Source organism: Cyprinus carpio, chromosome A5 (genome assembly GCF_018340385.1).
Source record: "Cyprinus carpio isolate SPL01 chromosome A5, ASM1834038v1, whole genome shotgun sequence".
Taxonomy (NCBI): domain Eukaryota; kingdom Metazoa; phylum Chordata; class Actinopteri; order Cypriniformes; family Cyprinidae; genus Cyprinus; species Cyprinus carpio.
In genome coordinates, this window is record NC_056576.1 from 35,003,401 (window position 1) to 35,020,320 (window position 16,920).

The 16,920-nt window shown below is 38.8% G+C and overlaps 2 pseudogenes; one reads left to right on the plus strand and one right to left on the minus strand.

Moving 5' to 3' along the window:
* Positions 1-2,163: 2,163 nt before the first annotated feature.
* Positions 2,164-2,376, minus strand: LOC122145198 (annotated as a pseudogene).
* Positions 2,377-4,487: 2,111 nt separating this feature from the next.
* On the plus strand, positions 4,488-16,466 carry LOC109073374 (annotated as a pseudogene).
* Positions 16,467-16,920: the final 454 nt, after the last annotated feature.

Consider the following 16,920-nt stretch of genomic DNA (forward strand, 5'->3'; position numbering starts at 1 on the left):
ACACAATTGCAAAAGTAACAAAAAGAACCCAAAAACAAAAAGCAGGAAACAACTAAATAAAAAAACAGGAAACAGACTAAACGTCATTATGAAAATCGTCTCAGGTTACGCATGTAACCATGGTTCCCTGAGGATAGGTTCAGTGTGACCAGTGTCTGAAGCATGAATGCAAAAATGACAATGAACTTTAATGATTATTTAATGATTACTTTAATGATTATTTAATAATATTTAATTTAACTTTAGATGAAATGCAATAAAAGGTCTATCATAAATGTAAGGCGGCAGCCTATAATGTCACTACTAATTTGACTGCAAATATAAAGAGGTAAAGAAACGCAGCGTCTCGTTCCAGCTCGTACAGGCTGCTATGGGGAACGCAACAGCCATGCCGCCATGCTGAAGGGATGAGTGCCCAAGAATTGACCTGAGTCAACTCAAGGGAATGAACATCCCTAAATCCACCAGCAGTCATAGACTAGAGCTCCTGAATGGAGGCCTCAAAAAGTGAGTGAAGCTTAACTATTCCAGTGCCCCACAGAGTGGAAGCCTCAGTACTCTCATAGTGAGAGGAAGGCTACTAACACTCCACATTAAGATCAATAGCTTAATAGGTTCCCAGAGAACCTCCAGCACATTAATCTACTGCACTACTATGTGGCTCCAAGAGTGAAGGTCCCAATACAATCTGTTTCTGTCAAAAACACTAGAAAATGCAGTATCCTCACAAGAAAAATGCAAGGGCGTAGGTTTATGTTTGACATTGGTTGGGACATAAAACCAGACCCCAACCACCCAATCATTTTCACATTTATGATAGACCTTTTATTGCATTTCATCTAAAGTTAAATGAAATATTATTAAATAATCATTAAAGTTAAATTAAATATCATTAAATATATATTATGGTTGCCAACATATTCATAAACAGCTTTTTATGTTAATATGTTTAACAGACACCACAATTTTGTTAACCAACAACATTACAGTAGTATCAGAGCACTGGGTGTCTTAATCACGCATCACTTTATTTGAATATTAATCGAACTGGACCCAAGATAACTCTACTGTTGCTGTAGTAACAAACACAAAATTTCATGTGCCTCTGATTGATATTATCAGGTGTTAGCATTCACTGTTATGCTCATGATACTCAGCTCTATATTTCTTCGTGGCTCAATGAAACATACCAATTCACAAAATGGAATGCATAGTTGATATAAAAAACTGGATGATTAGTAATTTCCTACTACTAAATTCTGGAAAAAAAAAAAACAAAGGTGTATAATAATGGATCAAAACCTTCACATGTAGACTGAATAAAATTATAAACGCGACACTTTTGTTTTTGCCCGCATTTTTCATGAGTTGAACTCAATGATTTAAGACTTTTTCTATGTACACAAAAGGCCTATTTCTCTCAAATATTGTTCACAAATCTGTCTAAATCTGTGTTAGTGAGCACTTCACCTTTGCCGAGATAATCCATCCACCTCACAGTTGTGGAATATCAAGCTGCTGATTAGACAGCATGATTATAGCACAGGTGTGCCTTAGGCTGGCCACAATAAAGGCCACTCTAAAATGTGCAGTTTTACTGTATTGGGGAGTCCAGGGGGGTCCGAAAACCAGTCAGTATCTGGTGTGACGACCATTTGCCTCACGCAGTGCAACACATCTCCTTCACATAGAGTTGATCAGGTTGTTGATTGTGGCCTGTGGAATGTTGGTCCACTCCTCTTCAATGGCTATGCGAAGTTGCTGGGTATTGGCAGGAACTGGAACTCGCTGTCGTATACGCCGATCCAGAGCATCCCAAACATGCTCAATGGGTGACATGTCCGGTGAGTATGCTGGCCATGCAAGAATTGGGATGTTTTCAGCTTCCAGGAATGTGTTCAGATCCTTGCAACATGGGGCCATGCATTATTATGCCGCAACATGAGGTGATGGTCATGGAGGAATTGCACAACAATTGGCCTCATGCTCTCGTCACGGTATCTCTGTATATTCAAAATGCCATCAATAAAATGCACTTGTGTTCATTGTCCATAACATACGCCTGCCCATACCATAACCCCACCATCACCATGGGCCACTCGATCCACAACGTTGACATCAGCAAACCGCTCACCCACACGACGCCATACCTTTTGGGTTAAGAGTCCGACTCTCTAACCATTAGGCCATGACCCTAACCCCCCCCCCCCCCCCCCCCCCAAAAAAAAAAAAAATTGGATTGGACTGAGCAAGTCCCGTCTCCAGCTCCGTGATCCAAAAATCAATTTCATATGTAGCCCCCGGATAGGGGACGTATCAGATATTAAACTGATAAGAACAGATACTACAAGAAAGCTGCTTTACAACAGAATTGAATTTCGTTTGCATTATTGAAACACCATTTTTCCTGTTTAACACAATAAAGCTGCTTTGACACAATCTGTATTGTATAAAGCGCTATATAAATAAAGGTGACTTGACTTGTTGGAGAAACAGTCATTTCAGACATGACAGGACGTTATGAAATTGCACCCCACTTCCTAAATCTCATGTTTGATTATTTGGGTGTATGTGCCAGGGTTAGGCAAAATTCAGAATTGGAGAATCAGTTCCCTTTCAATTCAGCAGTTGGAATTTGATTTTAACTGGCCACATCCAGTTGATCTGGTATTCGAATTGGAATAAAAGGAAGAGGAATTGACAAATTCAGCACAGGTAATGGATTCTGGAACATATTCTACTACCCTGGGTACCAAATTATCATTACACTGTCAAAACCATGATTTTTCACAAAGACCATAGTCTTTTCACTTTGCTGGGTCTATCACTGTTGGTTGGGCATTCACATTAACATAACCACAGCCCAGCAGACAGAAATAGAGCTTTACATCAAGAAAAAATGCAGAACTTTAAAGAGTATGGCATTCGGTAGTAACTGAGTTTTAATTTTTCTTTCACATCGTATGTAATTTGTACTTAAATGGATCCTAGCAAGCCACAATATTTTTTTCATTTGAGCAGCAGAAACATATTTAGCCAAGCATAGAAAAATTACTGCCATTTCCTTCCAAACAAGAAAAATACTTTCAATATACGACCTTAAACCAAGTGTTATAAGATAAAACAAGACTCATTTATAATAATGCTCATTTAAATCTAGCTAGAACATAAGACCCTTCTGAAACTCAAAATCAATGAATGCAACCTAAAACGTAAAACACAGTAAAATAATATATTTGAAGTACTGGAAATTTAAGAAATAGAAATGTAAACATTCAAATAAGCACTTTAACTTCAAGGAAAATGAAGAAATCAAGACTTACTGATTGTTCCCTTCAAGCCTTCACTGTTACTCGTATGGATAAGTGACCTAAACCTCATAATACAAACAGCAACCCTTGCTGTGCTATTTTTATGATTTTTCCATATAAGCACATGCTGTTTATAACTTTGTGAGTCATAATATCACCATGAGTCCAGTTTATTTCATCCCATGACTACTGAGATTTAATTGCCCAATAAAAAACCTGTTAGAGATATTATTTTTCATTTGGAAGGATAAACTGTTACAGTCCATCTCTGACAATAAATCTTTTAGGTTTTCTGATTTTAATTTTTTCTTCTGCTGGCAAAAGATGGGAGAATTCTTGGAACTGCATGGAAATGAACAACAGGAAACAACAAAGCTAGAGTATGGTTTTATCACGAAAAAAACACCTTTATTCCCCTAGACACCTGCATGCCTTACTTACACTTCTATGAAGATGTTCAAGGCATATCAATGAATGCAAGACCATGATCAAAGCTCTGTGTGATGCTACAGTTTAAGCTTTTAAACCATAGGAGGCCACATATGCTTTTTAAAGTCATTAAAAGGTTTTAACTAGCATATAAATGATAAGTTACAAGTCTTGCTGTCACCTGAAACAGAATACTGGTGACATTTGATTTGGATCTGAGAGTTTCTCTTCTGAGCCAAGTTCCATTTATTTTAAAGATGCTACACTGAAATAGGACCTCAGTGACATCAAATTAAACTGGCAGTGCATTTGCATAGAAAAAACATATTAATAAGAAAATTACAGCCAACAAAAGCACAGTGTTTGACAACTTTTATGCCATATCTATTAACCAAACACCATTGTCTGTGTGCACCAATATAACAGTATTCCTCATACTGAATGAATGACATTATCTTCCTATTTCCCAATGGCACAGAGAAACATCACACCAAGTAAAATAACATGACCAAATCTGGCTGGACTATTCTGCTGAGTGCTCAGTAATGACACTATATAAATGGCAGCCCCTGACCCCCGAAGACATACAGTGACCAGGCAAAGGTGAGAGAAATGCCCAATTTAATTAGTCAGTTTGCTTTTTAAAAAGAATTAATGTAGAACAATTAAGTGTCCTTGAATCAAAGGATGTACACTGACCTATAATGGCAGATGCAAATACAATTCTCTAACTACCTCTTGGTCTTTTTTCAGAATCCATAACTTGACAGCTGCTATTTTCCTCTTGGAGCATCATAAAAGGTAAACCAATACAAGTAGCTGATTAAAATATTGTAATTATTATGACAAGATGTCCAGCTTATAATATGAACACCTGAGCAGAGTAAAAGGTAAATACTAAGCAGTGTTAAAGTGAATACTTTACTCCACAGCGAAGTGCCATCATGGGAGATGGTGAAATGGAGTGTTTCGGCCCGGCGGCCGTTTACCTCCGGAAACCAGAAAGAGAGAGAATTGAGGCTCAGAACACCCCCTTTGATGCTAAAACGGCGTTCTTTGTGGTAGATCCAGACGAGATGTACCTGAAGGGTACTCTTGTTAGTAAAGAGGGTGGCAAAGCTACTGTCAAAACTCACAGTGGAAAAGTAAGTATCATGGACAAAAATAAAAAACCAGAGGTTAAAGTTCTTCAGTTAAATAGTGTACAAATGTGTGTACAAAAAAAAGTCTAATCAATGTTCATTACAGACTGTCACAGTAAAAGAAGATGAAATCTTCCCCATGAATCCTCCCAAGTTTGACAAAATGGAGGACATGGCCATGATGACCCACCTCAATGAACCTGCTGTGCTTTTTAACCTCAAAGAGCGTTACGCAGCATGGATGATCTATGTAAGTCTAAGTAAATCATGTTTTCTTCCTAGGATGGGGCGACAGCATTGTAAAACTCGACTATCTATTGCCGTTTCAGACCTACTCTGGCTTGTTCTGCGTCACTGTCAATCCATACAAGTGGCTCCCAGTGTACGACGCAGTTGTTGTCGGTGGATACAGAGGCAAAAAGAGGATTGAAGCTCCACCTCACATCTTCTCCATCTCCGACAACGCCTACCAGTTCATGCTCACTGGTAAGTGAATTCTGGAAGTGTCAAGAAATGAGTAATGAAGGACTTTTATCAAATGATAAAAATTTACAATAACTACATTATATAAAGTATTAGTGTATAATTCATCTTCTACGAACTGTTGATTGTGCATTGTTAAAGCTACGATATGTAACTTTTATTCGTTCAAAATCAACTAAATTTAAATGAGTACATGATAAATCCATAATGTTTATACATTACCATGAGTCACTACAATACATCTATAATATTTTTTGTCATTTAAAGCTGTTTAAACAGTTTTAATGAGAAACTACATACTTTCTTCATTTGTTCATGTGTGTTTACTTCATATCTGTAAATAAATGAAGGTCAGGCTACTACTAAATGCAGTGGAAGTTGCTCCTTCACAAATAACTTGTAGTTTTATGTTTCTGCTGCTAGAAAGCCAAAAGTTGCGTAATGTAGCCTGCTGCATAAGCTAATTCAAATAGTAAGATTTAAATTTATATTATTCACTGTTCCAATGAGAAAAAAGAAGTTCATACAAAAGCACTTAACCCTTAATTAACAACTAGCTAGTAAACCATACTTAACCAAGGTTTTTCACCTGATGCAAATTGGTGGTAAAGTTCAAGTTTTTGTTTGCTAATTGATAAGCACCTTATAACGACTATTATTTAATTATTTTTGCCCTTGTTAATGCCAACAGCATAAATTTTGGCACAAGTGTGTTTTTTTACAGTAGGTACCCATGTCCCCATTGAAACCAATTAATAATGCAATTTTTAATTTCAGGACCATTTAACTATAAAATGATGCAGTCTTTTCATTCTGTTGGCAAGGCTTCGCTATTTTTTTTTTTTTTACCAAATGGTGCCATTTTCTAAGGTTTGGCCTATAAAGCAAATACTCACTTTTCATGGTTTCTGATTTTGCTGCATTATTGAGCAAATTGGATAAATTATGCAGATATAATTGTGTGGGTGTGTTGGTATGAATTTCAGAGTGTGGTTTGTATGTGTGTTATAAAAAAATAATGTGTATGTGTGTGTGTTTAATTATACTGTTCTGCATATCAGAAATCCCAGTGCTGTGTTTAGCAGTGCAACTTTGCTGACATTTAATGGAAAAAGTTTGGTACTGACAAACAAACAAAATCTTACTAAAAGCAAATTTTTTGAAACCCTAGACACAACTTGTTTAGATTTATGGCTTTGATATTCTAGAACTTTTTGAGTTCAACATGTTTCATGAAATATATATTTTACATAAAAAATTTGGTAATAAATAATTCGCATAAACTAAAACCTCATTAAACTTTAAACCTGTAATTCAACAATAATCTGCCATGGGTCTTCTTTAAAATGAGACAAAACTCTTTTAATATGGAAATTTTTTGTCCTCTAAGGACCACAGTGTAACTTTTTTAAATTAACATGCAAGGGTTAAATATTACCAGTATTATTGCATAAAATTGTTTCCAACCCTTGTTTATATGCATTTACATGAAGTAGTGAATATTAATATCTTTACACATATAACCCATTAATGTATTAAAATTTACTTAATTTTATTTACACCTCTTTATACCTTTAAGTTAATATAGAGTGCTACCTATTTTTTTTTTAACTGTTAATACTCCATGTTTTATTATCAGATCGTGAGAACCAGTCTGTCCTGATTACGTGAGTAAATACTCTGCTGAAATTAAGTGAGATTTACAGGTATATAAATTAATTGAAGATTTATGACTAAATGATGATCTCATATCAATCTCCAGTGGAGAATCTGGTGCAGGAAAGACTGTGAACACAAAACGTGTCATTCAGTACTTTGCAACTGTTGGTGCAATGTCTGGACCGAAGAAGCCAGAGCCAGTCCCTGGAAAAATGCAGGTTAGTAAATACCTACTCTAGATGGTGTTATTGATTACAGTATTTGTGCTTCACCTCATATCTACTAACTACTGCCCATCAATTACATTAGGGATCACTGGAGGACCAAATCGTGGCAGCCAACCCTCTGCTGGAGGCTTATGGTAATGCCAAGACTGTGAGGAACGACAACTCCTCTCGTTTTGTAAGTTGCACTTATGAATCATTATAACATTGTACAACGTCAGTCACACTTTCAAAACTGCCAGACAGTTGAGCTTTTGTACATGATCTCCATAGGGTAAATTTATCAGGATTCACTTTGGCACCACTGGAAAACTGGCCTCAGCTGATATTGAAACTTGTGAGTCAACACTGTTTTAAGACAAACATCTTATTTCAAGGCTAAGATGTTGGTTAAACAATGCAACTCAATGTCTTTTTTTCCCTCTTTTTTTTAAGATTTGCTGGAAAAGTCTCGCGTGACATTCCAGCTGTCTGCTGAGAGGAGTTACCACATCTTCTACCAGCTCATGACTGGACACAAGCCAGAGCTGCTCGGTGAGAAATCTACAGGATTGTGTGTTTCAGTTATTTCCTAGTTTGAGAGCACTGTTAACATGCTGCACATCAACTCTTTATAGAGGCCCTGCTCATCACCACCAACCCTTATGACTATCCAATGATCAGCCAGGGTGAAATCACTGTCAAGAGTATCAATGATGTGGAAGAGTTCATTGCCACAGATGTATGTGGACAACTGCAATATTATTTTCAGATTACAAGCAATGTTTTTGACATTAAATAAACAGGAAGAACACCAGCATAAACTGAATACTGCAAGACATATAATATAAAAGACTCTTCACTTTTGCCTCTCTAATAAATAATGTGATTTATTTGGTCGGTGTGAAAACAGACTGCCATTGATATTCTGGGCTTCACTGCTGATGAGAAAATCAGCATCTACAAGCTGACAGGTGCTGTGATGCATCACGGGAACATGAAGTTCAAACAGAAGCAGAGAGAGGAGCAGGCTGAACCTGACGGCACTGAGGGTAAGATGTTCTATTAGCACTTATTAGCATGCAAACATGGACTTCATTAGCAACAATGTGTAAAACTGTTCTTCCTCAGTGGCCGATAAAATTGCTTACCTCATGGGCCTCAACTCTGCTGACATGCTGAAAGCTCTGTGCTTCCCCAGAGTGAAGGTCGGGAATGAGATGGTGACCAAAGGCCAGACAGTACCACAGGTGATGACTTACTCTATCAAAAGATGAATAAACCTAAAAATGTCTTTACCCTACAGAAAGTAAAGTTTAATATCAATTACGCTGACCTCTGAATTTTTCAGGTGAACAATGCAGTCTCTGCACTCTCCAAGTCTGTCTATGAGAAAATGTTCTTGTGGATGGTCATCCGTATCAATGAGATGTTGGACACCAAGCAGCCTAGACAGTTCTTCATTGGTGTGCTGGACATCGCTGGATTTGAAATCTTTGATGTGAGTATCAATCATTAATGTCTCTGTAAGAATAAAGATATAAAAGATAACAGTCAGCTGCAAGAACTTGCTTCTGTTGAATTATCAGTTCAACAGCTTGGAGCAGCTTTGCATCAACTTCACAAATGAGAAACTGCAACAGTTCTTCAACCACCACATGTTTGTTCTGGAGCAAGAGGAGTACAAGAAAGAAGGCATTGAATGGGAGTTCATTGACTTTGGTATGGACTTGGCTGCCTGCATTGAGCTCATTGAGAAGGTAAAAGGATATTCTCTAAATTAAATTTACTATTTACATTGTGACGGTACTTAAGTGTAAATATTTCTTCAACAGCCGATGGGCATCTTCTCCATCCTTGAAGAGGAGTGCATGTTCCCCAAGGCAACAGACACAAGTTTCAAAAACAAGCTGCATGATCAGCATCTTGGTAAAACAGCAGCTTTCCAGAAGCCCAAGCCTGCCAAAGGTAAGGCAGAGGCCCACTTCTCTCTGGTGCACTACGCCGGCACTGTGGACTACAACATTGTTGGCTGGTTGGACAAGAACAAGGATCCACTGAACGACTCTGTCGTGCAACTCTACCAAAAGTCATCGCTCAAAGTGCTGGCCTTCCTGTATGCCGCTCATGGAGCTGAAGGTACAAACATATGCATTCCCTGTATTCCTTTGTATTTTAATTATGTACAAAGTCCATGCATATACAAAAACTGAAAAACAAGATTATCAGAACGCAACAATCTATATGGTCACAGATTTAAAATATGAAGTAAATATATGCAAAATAACAATTAGATTTAACAAGATTTAAATATAGATTTATTGAAGGGGTTAATGGAAGACAACTCAAGATCGACAAAAAACTTCTGTCATTGATATAAAACAGCTGAGGGCGGCGGTGGAAAGAAAGGCAAGAAGAAGGGTGGAAGGCCTTCCAGACGGTGTCTGCACTTTTTAGGGTAATCAGATTCCCTCTTTTAATGAAGGATGTCAACGTCTTCTCCATTAAAACACTGGACTAATGGCATAAAAATTTCCACAGGAGAACTTGGGTAAGCTGATGACTAACCTGAGGAGCACTCACCCTCACTTTGTGCGCTGCTTGATTCCTAATGAGTCTAAGACTCCAGGTAAACTTGATCCCTGAAGACTCAAATGTATCACAGTTTTGAAAATATCTCTGGAACCTTAAGAACATTTGCATTTCAGGTCTGATGGAGAACTTCCTGGTTATCCACCAGCTCAGGTGTAATGGTGTGCTGGAGGGTATCAGAATCTGCAGGAAGGGTTTCCCCAGCAGAATCCTCTACGGTGACTTCAAGCAGAGGTAAAGACACCTTTTTGCAACATCTTACTTAGAGATGATGCATCAGGTAATCTTCACAATCTTACATGTTTTATGAGAACAACTCTTCCATGAATGTCCTCTAGATACAAAGTATTAAATGCTAGCGTCATCCCTGAGGGACAGTTCATTGACAACAAAAGGCTTCAGAGAAACTCCTGGGCTCTATTTGATGTAGACCACACCCAATACAAGTTTGGACACACCAAGGTGAACTACTCCACAAATACATTACATGGACAAAACAAAAACTATTTCCACTATTGGCTACAAATTTTTGACTATTACAACACAACGAAATTGTAAAGAATTCAGTGCTTCCAATTGTACTGCAACAGTCTGAGGAAGGATGGCCTTGCACTGGAAGTTAAACATGAATACAGGGATTTGCTGCCATTCAAACACAAGATGTCAGGCATTAGCATGGTGATGGGGTCTGGCTTGCAGTCTGTGTTCAAATTTATCTTGAAGCTCTAGGCTTTGTGCCAGTCAAGATATTCCACAACACACTCAACAAAACATTTCCATACTGGACACTATCATGCCTCCCCAAACTGTTGCATCAAAAAAGAAAGGACAAAATTCTCCCGAATGTCATTCTGTAGTATAATACAGAATATAATAGATTTTTCTGACCGGAATTATTGGAACAGCCAAACTCAATAATTATTAAGACCATATAGTGTTCCCCAGGCCACATCTATGTTGAAAAAACCTATTGGCTGCTTCAGTACTACACCTAATATATTCCAACTGTTATTGTAGGTGTTCTTCAAAGCTGGTCTGCTGGGTGCTCTTGAGGAGATGAGAGATGAGAAACTAGCATTGCTGGTAACCATGACTCAGGCTTTGTGCCGTGGATACGTCATGAGGAAGGAGTTTGTCAAAATGATGGAAAGGAGGTAAAATGAATTTACGAAACTGTTTGGATTACAACTATTTGGTACCACACAGTTATAAAGACTGATTTAATGATTACAATTTACACAGAGAGTCAATTTATTCCATCCAATACAACATCCGCTCATTCATGAATGTCAAACATTGGCCATGGATGAAGCTCTACTTCAAGATCAAGCCTCTTCTGAAGAGTGCAGAGACTGAGAAAGAAATGGCAGCCATGAAGGAAAACTATGAAAAAATGAAGGAGGACTTAACAAAGGCATTAGCTAAAAAGAAGGAGCTTGAGGAGAAAATGGTGTCACTTATTCAAGAGAAAAACGACCTTCAGCTGCAAGTAACAGCTGTGAGTATTTCAGCACTTATTGATCCTAATATGGATCCTATAGCTATGAACATAAGTCATTAACTACATCCATGTCAATGAACAGGAATCTGAAAACCTCTCTGATGCTGAGGGAGAGATGTGAAGGACTCATCAAAAGCAAGATCCAGCTCGAAGCCAAACTCAAAGAGACAAATGAGAGACTGGAGGATGAAGAGGAAATCAATGCTGAACTGACTGCCAAGAAGAGGAAACTGGAGGATGAATGCTCCGAGCTGAAGAAAGACATTGATGACCTGGAGCTCACCTTGGCAAAAGTGGAGAAGGAGAAACATGCAACAGAAAACAAAGTCAGTATTTTTATTTTATCTTCATAATGCTGATTGTGATTCATGCTCTTGAGAATGAAACCAGTAAACAATGTTTCCATGTAGGTGAAAAACCTGACGGAGGAGATGGCCTCTCAGGATGAGAGCATCGCCAAGTTGACCAAAGAGAAGAAAGCCCTCCAAGAGGCACACCAGCAGACTCTTGATGACCTTCAGGCAGAGGAAGACAAAGTCAACACTCTGACTAAAGCAAAGACAAAGCTTGAGCAGCAAGTCGATGATGTAAGATGTTTGGCATAAGACTATAAGTAAGACTGAATCAATAAGAAAATAAATTTGTTGCTCTGTACCAGATTTTAATTCTAAATGTTCTTTAACAATAGCTTGAGGGCTCATTGGAGCAAGAGAAGAAGCTTCGTATGGACCTTGAGAGAGCCAAGAGGAAGCTTGAGGGTGATCTGAAACTGGCCCAGGAGTCCATAATGGACCTGGAGAATGAAAAACAGCAATCAGATGAGAAGATCAAAAAGTGAGTAGACATCTGCATAATTACACATTTAACAAAAAGTAAGTATTTTGCACATTTTACAAAACACTATTTTAAAAACAGGAAGGACTTTGAGATAAGTCAACTTCTCAGCAAAATTGAGGATGAACAGTCTTTGGGAGCACAGCTTCAGAAGAAAATCAAAGAACTTCAGGTAACACTAACCATAATCCTTCCGATGTGAAATGGTGAAGAAGATGCATAGCTGTGAAAACTCACATTACAAAGATTGCTAAAGAATTCCTTGTCTTTCTTTATTTAGGCCCGTATCGAGGAGCTGGAAGAGGAAATTGAGGCAGAGCGAGCTGCTCGTGCTAAAGTGGAGAAGCAGAGAGCTGATCTCTCCAGGGAACTTGAAGAGATCAGCGAGAGGCTTGAGGAAGCTGGTGGTGCCACTGCTGCTCAGATTGAGATGAACAAGAAGCGTGAAGCGGACTTCCAGAAGATGCGTCGTGATCTGGAAGAGTCTACCTTGCAGCATGAAGCTACAGCTGCAGCTCTCCGAAAGAAGCAGGCAGACAGTGTGGCTGAACTCGGAGAACAGATCGACAACCTCCAGCGGGTCAAACAGAAGCTGGAGAAGGAGAAGAGTGAATACAAGATGGAGATTGATGACTTGACAAGCAACATGGAGGCTGTGGCTAAAGCAAAGGTAACATCACTTCAGGATAAATAAGTTTAAAGGCATCTTTAAAAACATGTCTATATAATCTTGGATTTCTTTAGGGTAATTTAGAGAAGATGTGCCGTACCCTGGAAGACCAGCTGAGTGAAATCAAGACCAAGAGTGATGAAAATGTTCGTCAGCTGAATGACATGAATGCACAACGTGCAAGACTTCAGACTGAGAATGGTAAGACATATTAAGTTACACATGTATAAGTCAAAAATTTGGTAAAAATATACTGTTATATTTCTTTTTTTTTTTTTTATTTTGATTTCTGTGGTGTGTTTATAAGTTGAATTTAGGAGTAAGATGGAATTGTTTGAAGGATTTGTTTAGGAGATAAGTATTGTACACAGCAAATTGAGGAACTCAAAAGGCATATTGAGGAAGAAGTCAAGGTAGAGTTACACATATTATTACTGAATTTTTTTTTTTTTTTTTTTAAACCATGCTATAGATGGTCAACTGTTTAAAAACTCAAAATATCCTGCCTTACAGGCCAAGAATGCTCTGGCCCATGCGGTTCAGTCTGCCCGTCATGACTGTGACTTGCTCAGAGAGCAGTATGAGGAGGAGCAGGAGGCCAAAGCTGAACTCCAGCGTGGAATGTCTAAGGCCAACAGTGAGGTGGCTCAGTGGAGAACCAAATATGAGACTGATGCCATCCAACGCACTGAGGAGCTTGAGGAAGCCAAGTAAATACAGCAAAGAACAATGTCTCCAGCACCCTACATTTAATATCACAAATGATTTCATCATTTCATTTCACTTTCTTCAGGAAAAAAGCTTGCCCAGCGTCTGCAGGATGCTGAAGAATCCATTGAAGCGGTGAACTCCAAGTGTGCCTCTCTGGAAAAGACCCACAGAGACTGCCAAGGTGAAGTAGAGGACCTCATGATTGATGTGGAGAGGGCAAATTCATTGGCTGCCAACCTTGACAAGAAGCAGAGAAACTTTGATAAGGTAAGAAAGATGCGGATAATCTTCCAATCTAAACCTGGAACCATGGACTTTGCTAATTAACAATGACTATATTTCTTTAATAACCAGGTCCTAGCAGAGTGGAAACAGAAGTATGAGGAAAGCCAGGCTGAACTAGAAGGTGCTCAGAAAGAAGCTCGCTCTCTCAGCACTGAGCTGTTCAAAATGAAGAACTCCTATGAAGAAGCTCTTGACCACCTCGAGACCCTGAAGAGGGAGAACAAGAATCTGCAACGTAAATGCCTTTTATTTGTGTACTAAGGATATAAGACAAGAGATGCATTAAAACATAGTTTTACATTCTGCTTTTTAAAATCCTTTAGAGGAGATTTCTGACCTCACTGAGCAGCTTGGAGAGACTGGAAAGAGCATTCATGAGTTAGAGAAAGCCAAGAAGACAGTGGAGTCTGAGAAATCAGAAATCCAGACTGCACTTGAAGAAGCTGAGGTGTCATCCCTTTACTACAGAACAAACATTATGATACCATTTATTTAAATGATATTATAACAATGAATATGGATTGATTTGAAACTTTACAAAAAGCATTTTCTGTTCATTATTTTTCTCAGACTTTTTAATCTCCCATATATGCTGTTATTTATGACAGTAATTTTTCCTTATAGGGCACCCTGGAGCATGAAGAGTCCAAGATTCTTCGTGTGCAGCTGGAGCTAAACCAGGTGAAGAGCGAGATTGACAGGAAGCTGGCGGAGAAGGAGGAGGAGATGGAACAGATCAAGAGAAACAGCCAAAGAGTGATCGATTCCATGCAGAGCACTCTGGACTCTGAGGTCAGGAGCAGAAATGATGCCCTGAGAGTCAAAAAGAAGATGGAGGGAGATCTGAATGAGATGGAGATCCAGCTGAGTCATGCCAACCGCCAGGCTGCTGAGGCCCAGAAACAGCTCAGGAATGTTCAAGGCCAACTCAAGGTATCTTTCTGTAGAATGAGGAGTTTAAGTGTTTGATAATATGAATATGATACATGAATTAAATGAAGCATGACATGCAACTAACAAAGAAAGAACATTGTCACAGGATGCCCAACTGCACCTTGATGAAGCTGTCAGAGGACAGGAGGACATGAAGGAGCAGGTGGCCATGGTGGAGCGCAGGAATAACCTGATGCAAGCAGAGATTGAGGAGCTGAGAGCTGCACTGGAGCAAACAGAGAGAGGCTGCAAAGTGGCGGAGCAGGAGCTGGTGGATGCCAGCGAGCGTGTGGGACTGCTGCACTCACAAGTATAAAAATTATAGAATTATAAATATATATTTTATAATAACTTTTAAAAAATAATATAAAAAAAAATATTATGATAAAAAAAAACTAGAAAATGGGAGGTTATAGATAAAAGCCATTCTGACAAAAACTGCTTAAATCCCACAGAATACAAGTCTTATTAACACTAAGAAGAAGCTTGAGGCTGATCTGGTCCAGGTTCAAGGTGAGGTGGACGATGCAGTCCAGGAGGCCAGAAACGCAGAGGAGAAGGCCAAGAAGGCCATCACTGATGTGAGTGTTTACATTTTCTTACTCTACTCTAAATTAAACAGTAATTTGACTTTGTTTAGCTGCATGTGGTAACAAAGCTATCCTTCATGGAAGGCATTTCTGTCTATATTGGCTAGTTCATTTGAATTGTCTTATATTTCAGGCTGCTATGATGGCTGAGGAGCTGAAGAAGGAGCAGGACACCAGTGCTCACCTGGAGAGGATGAAGAAGAACCTGGAAGTGACTGTCAAAGACCTGCAGCACCGTCTGGATGAGGCTGAGAGTCTGGCCATGAAGGGTGGAAAGAAAACAGCTCCAGAAACTGGAGTCCAGGGTAAATTACAAGCTAAATACAGTCTTATGTGAACTGGCTATGGTAGAGATTTAACCGGTGATAACAATAACTCTCTACTGAAGGTGCGTGAGTTGGAGGCTGAAGTTGAAGCTGAACAGAGACGTGGTGCAGATGCTGTGAAAGGAGTGCGCAAATATGAAAGGAGAGCGAAGGAGCTCACCTACCAGGTAGAACTACACTGGATTTAGACACTTTCATTTCATGACAATATACATAGTTTAACTAAGACCATCAACAATACTTACACCCAAAGACTGAGGAAGACAAGAAGAACGTGACCCGACTGCAGGATCTGGTAGACAAACTGCAGCTGAAAGTGAAGGCCTACAAGCGCCAGGCTGAAGAAGCTGTAAGTCTAATGTCAAATGTCTTGAGTGTGAAGCTTTGACATTTTCTATTCAATACATTCAGTGCCATGAATGCAGTGCTTTGAAAGGGGTTGGATATCTTGTGTCATCTCTAACAGGAGGAGCAGGCCAACACTCACCTGTCCAGGTACAGGAAGGTGCAGCACGAGCTGGAGGAGGCTCAGGAGCGTGCTGACGTTGCTGAGTCCCAGGTCAACAAGCTGAGAGCCAAGAGCCGCGACGCTGGGAAGGTATAGTAAAGCAATTTGCAGGGGGGTGGTGGAGTTGGGATATTACTTTTAATTTTCTAAATTTAAATGTCTTTTTGGTTACTTAAGAGCAAGGATGAAGAATGAAGATGAGCCATCCCACCACATCTACAAGCAAGCATATAATATGACTTACTTGTGCTGTGTCTTATATATGCATTAAATACAGTTTCTCAAGGCACTCTCGGTTTATGTCATTGTATTGAACTGGTAGATCTTGGAAGTAGGGATGCAACGATTATAGATTTTGTTGGTATAATTATAGTCTGAGGAAAAATCATGATTTCACGGTTATCACAAATATTATGCATTCATTAATTTCACAACACTACTAATGTATAAAATCACATGAAGACTCTTTAGATTTTAAAGTGTTATTTATTGCTGCCTTTTGAAACAGAAATAACAGCACAAAATAATAACAAAGTAAAAAAAAAGTCCATCTCTTCCTTTGAAATGTAAAACAAAAGTGACCCCTGCTCTGTAAATATCCATATCATTATTTCCCTTTTGAAAATAACAAATAGAAATAGATCACAAAATTATTTTGTGTTTTCAGTTTGTGCATTCTTTCTATTATTATTATTAATATAAGACTAATATTAACTTTATTTATCCCCCAGGGGAAACTGTTA